Here is a 5380-nt window from a genome sequence, read left to right as displayed (position 1 = left end):
GGGAGAGCTGGGCGAGGACCAGGCCAGGCGGCCTGGGCGCCAGGGGCCGCTCACCGGACAGTCGGGTCGGGGGGGAAGTCACCAGGCAACCCCGCGGTGACCTCGTTCCTTCCGCGGTCCCTTTACGGCCCGGCCCCGGAGGCGCGGCGCGACGGGCAGAGTGGGGGGCGGGGATCCCCGGACACCGGCGAGCGCGCGGCACCCCTGTCCGCGCCGCGGGCCACTCCGTGCCGGGACCGGCCCGAGCGGCCGCGGCGACAGCGCGTCCCCCCTCTCCCTCCAGGAACGGACCTGCACACGCGCGCGGACCGCCACCTGCCGCTAGCCGTGCCGGGGGCCGGACAGGAGTCGAGCCCCGGGCGACGTCCCCGCCGCCGCCGCCTCCTGGCTCGGGGCTCAGTCCAGCAGAGGCCGTGCTCCAGGCGCCGCCCCCGCGACCACGCTGCGTTCGGTGCTGCGCTCGGTGCGCCCGGCTTCCTCGCCGCCGCCGGCTCTGGTGCTGCCGGGACGCGGAGGCGGGGCCGTCGCCCCACCTGCTCCGCGGGCTCCTGCCCCAGCCGCCTCCGCCCAGCTCGCGGGGACGCGGCCGGGCGGGCGGGGCGGCTCCGGAGCCCGGGGGCGGGTCCCAGCGACACGGGTGCGCCACTCCCGGTCCGCGTCCGGAGTCAGAGCTGCGGAGAGAGGGGGCCTAAGGCACCGCCACTCTGGGAACACGCCACTGCTCTATCAGTGTACCGCAAGATAGTTGGAACCCTTCTTATGCTCCGGGAGGCGGCATAAGCTGTGGTGACAAAAGGGAGAACAAAATCGCCTTTTGCCCTCTCGGAGTTCACGGTCCACAAAGAAAGTAATGGGCAGCTATGATCCAGAACCAAGAGCGTGTGGTCGTAGAGGGGGCACCTGATCCAGACTTGAGGGTGGGGGGGGGGGGGGGAGGGAGTCAGGGAAAGCTTCTGCAGGAGGCGAGGTCTAGGACACATCAGCTAACAAAGATAAGCATGAATTAGCCAGGTGGAAGAGTGGCCGGGGGAGGTAGATTGTCCCTGGTGCAGCAAGGGAAGCGAAGGCCGACTGTGTTTGAAAACCGAAATAAGTTTGAGCCCCAAGAACTTGGTGTGGCCAGCAAATCCCAGTGACGCTTCATGTTGAGGCCTCTTGGAACCCACAGAAAGTCTGTGTGTGAAGCTGGATGTACTCCTTCAGGTACAGTGATCCTTTGTGAGGATTCCCTACCTCCTGTGTCCTGGCCTTCCTACTAGTGGAGGAGCTAAGAGGATACTCATGGACCCTTCAGTCAGCCCTGCGGTATTTGAACATCGGCTATGAGCTGGGCTATCTGCAGGGCCCTGACGCTGTGCCGGGGAGGGAGGCAGGGTCTCTAACACTAAAGGCACCTCTGATCTGGGGTGGAGGAGACACCTGCGCTTAGCGGTGTGCCCAGGCGTATATGAAATGCATGGTAACACAGGAAGCAGCAGTTAATGGTAGCAGGAAGGATCTCACACATGGTTTGCAACCTGTCTTTGGGTTCAGATTCTGTAGGAGCTGCTGTCAAAGTATGTTCCCACGCAGCCCTTAGCTGGTTTCTTAATTACTCATGTTCATAGCGAGGACAAATAATTCACTTCGGCTGTCTTTCACTCCTGGGTTGTCAAGAACATGGGTTTCTGTTAGATTTAGGTGTATAAGGGCATATGGGTAGTCAGTGCAAGCCAATGAGGTACTTGCTTCCTGCCTGTTTGTCCTGTGTTTCTCCTGCCTTTCCTCCTTGAGAACCATAATAAATGATCCTGGGCATGAAATCTGAAACCTAAAATTCATAAACAATTGTGCACAGGTGAATGCTACTTAAAAAAAAAAAATCTGAAACATAACCAGACGCTTCTCCTCTGAGTCCCTAATGCTTGTTCTCATTAAACAGACACGTGATGACTAGAATTATAATACAAAAAGGAAGAGAAGATAAATTAGCAGAGAAGACATTTCCATGAGCCCAGAGAGTTCCCATCCGGTCTTGTGTGGAGCGGCCCTAGCGGGAGCCAGTCAAACAGATAGGCTGCTGGCTCTGTCATTCCCTCTCCCATGTTCTTTATGCCTGCACGCAAATGAGAGACCTGGGGCCGCTGCAACCTGATGACAACCGAGAGACAAGGAGCATGAGGCCACAAGGCCAATGTGGATTACAGAGCGGGAAACAAAGTCAGCCTGGCACTGCTGGGCATTCGAAGCAATTCCAGCAATAGCCCGCCTTTGAACTTCTTGCTCTTTGAGAAAAATAGTCCCTGTTTATTTAAGCCGAGGCTGGGTTTTCTGTTCCTTGCAGCCAAATGTAACCCCAGCTGATACAGTGACCCAGTGAAGGGCAACGCCTCTTCTCTTCCAAATGCTCACAAACGCCTGTAATAGCTCACCGTTCGCACCTTTGGCTTGGAAACATGTGTTTACGTCTGCTGTGACCTCCTGAGCTTGTCAGGAGACGGGTGCTATAGAGATCTTAAGTGTGTTCTACATGTATCCACATCAATTCTTCAAGTGTTTGTGAGCAGCTGTGAGATGGTGATAATGTACGGGCTCTGGGAGTGCAAAGATGAATTCACAGCCCTGCCTCCAGGGAGCAAACAGCTTAGTAGAGGACACGAGCTTGCAAATGGAGTTTTACACTTCCGTGCAAGAGAGGAGTTTGCCTTGGACGGTGAGGTAATAGAAGAGAAGAAATGATGAGCTCTGTCGGGTGTGGGAAAGGAGGGGGACAGTAATACCTGGGCTGGGCTTCCACGGATGAACTGGAATTTTCCGTGTCAGAAATTGGGGAAGGGAGGCCATTTCTGTCTGACAGAGCTTGGCAGTCCGGGAGCCTCGAACTCCACAAGTCTGAAACCATACTCACAGTTTTCCTCCCAAACCTACCCCGTTCTGGGTGCTGTTCATCTGCCCAACCGTCCAGTTGGACCACCCAGCAACTTCCTCAGCTACCTTTCCCTCCTCACTCTTCCCCGAGGTGGATTTCTTCTCTTGGATCTGTCTGGTCTTACCCACAGGCACCAGTGCGACACCTGATCCTGGGGCCCGGCCCCTCTCTCCAGCGTGTCCACAGCAGCCCCCCAACTGGTCACTCTGAAACATGCTGTGTCTCTTCTTCCAAGCCTTTCTTCACAGTGTGGCCAGAGAGATCATCTTGAAACCCAAAGCTGATATTATTCACCCCCATTATCTGTCCCTTTGCTCTGATGATAACAGCTAAGATCCCGGGCATTGTCGGAGGCCCTCACAGTCTCTACTACTATTTGTTCAGGCCTCTATCCCAGTCTCTTCACTCCAGCCTTGTGGGCCTGCTTTCAGATCCTTGAGCAGGTAACATTCTTTCTGGTTACAGGCCCTTTGCACATGCTATTCCCTTTTGTAGCGAACATCACCCAAATGAACACCTCTTCATTTTTCAGATCTCCATGGAACTTAACCTGGATCAGTCATCACTTAACCTGGATCTTGACTACCTTAACTTCTCCTGTAATAAGCGTTCATAATCTTATGTAACCTTCTGTTGCATTATTTATTACAGTTTTAACGATGCCATTAAACAGCCACACTGTGCCAAAGGGCAACAAGGGGATATAGTTCACTATCTGGGGGTGTGGTTAAATTCCATCATGCTGCCTCCACAAATTCTACTGTTCCAGAATGTGCTGCAAACACAAAAAGGTTGAGATCTACCTTTCTCATGTCCGGAGCAAGGAGAGACGAAGATCATCAAGGTGTATAGAGAATACAGGGCTTTACTGAACAGTCAGAGAAAGAGGAGCCAGCCCACAAAAGACGTGGGGGGAGAAGGGAGAGAGCAAGGAAGGAGTGCGGAGAGAGGGGGCACAGAAACCAGGGAGAGAGAAGACATGGTCAACAGTGTCATGCCGCCTGGTGGCCACATTGAAGGGCCAAAACGTGTGACAATGGGAGGTCATCAGTTACCCTGGTAACTACAAGTTCAGTGCCATAGGCCAAGCAGAAGTCCAATCTTTGGGGGTTGAAATACAGGAAAGCTGGGGGAGTGTAGACCAGCTACGTTTCCCCCAGAAATCTTGACCAAGAAGAGGAGAGAGATGACATCATACCTAGAAGAGGAGACAGAATCAGGGAGACTCTAACGTGTTGTAGGTTAAGAGAACCAGTAGAGAAATGGGTTTCAAGATTCAGGAAAGAGAGGGAGCAGAAAATAGAACCAGGAACTCTCCAAAATACCCTCTTAGACTTGTTCTTTGGGAAACTGGGAAGGGATTTGCCGACCAATATTTCACACAGTTTTCAAAACTATTGACCCTTCTAAGTAAATATATAAAATAATACCAAAAAATCCTTCATCCCCGAGACCACGGATGTGTGGATTCAAGGTTTCATCAACTAGCTGTGTGACGTTCACTAGTTTATAGCTTTGTCGGATCCCCCAAATATAAATCCTTCCATCTACAAAATGAGTGTAACAATTCCTGCCATGCCTCAGAGTCCTTATCAGAACACCAAGGGGTGAACTCTGTGAAATTCACACAATTGAAAGCACTGTGTTTTACTACCAAGCACCACAGGACTATAAGGAACTTCACCTGGTTTACGGAATCATACTTTAATCTGTACTCACCGGAAACACCAACTAAAAGGAATTGTTATTTAAAACGAGTGACTTCACTGACAACTGTTCTCAGTTTTACGAACTCCCCCATCGCCGTTTCAGAGTACGTCCCTCTTTCCAAGCTTACCTCCCTGTACACTGTGGGGGAAGGAGACAGTCAGTGTAGGGTAGGAAGGGGGTCATGGGCTTTCTGAGCTCCCTCCTCGCTTCCATCCAGGTCTGTCACATTGCTGGGAAGATTAGTTTTCTTCACCTGGTTTCTCTCGGCTCTCCCGTGGCCAACATGGTCCAACCATCTACAAGGTGAAATTGTCACTCAGCTTCTAGCGAGTACAGTTTACCAAGGGCTTTCCCCAATGTTATCACAACGGTCAGGCGAACCAGCTGAGGGTTTGGTCACCACGTTTGAGATGATGACGTGGAAGCTCAGAAGGTAATGGGCTCGGGAGAGTCTCGGGGCTGGTGAAGGAGTGGCACGTGGACAGCAGTGGATCCTGGGCTGTAGGACCCTCGTCTCACTGGCCAGCATCGCGCCCGGCGCAGAGCACATTCATTGAATGCACGACTACAGGAATGACTCACCACCATCGCAGCGTAGTTGTGCCAATGCAACCTCCGTCCTGGTAAAAGCTATCCTGAAGCCCTTTAAAGCAGAATTTATCCTCCTTCTGGAGGACTGGTTTCTGTTGATGGCATGATCACTCACTGATTCTCTCAAGCCCAAAACCCGGTTCATCCTAACCTTCTCCCCTCGCTTCCACC

The sequence above is a fragment of the Panthera tigris genome, chromosome A2 (assembly GCF_018350195.1).
Source record: "Panthera tigris isolate Pti1 chromosome A2, P.tigris_Pti1_mat1.1, whole genome shotgun sequence".
NCBI lineage: Eukaryota > Metazoa > Chordata > Mammalia > Carnivora > Felidae > Panthera > Panthera tigris.
The sequence above is the reverse complement of the archived record's forward strand: the minus strand, read 5'-3'. Positions refer to the sequence as shown.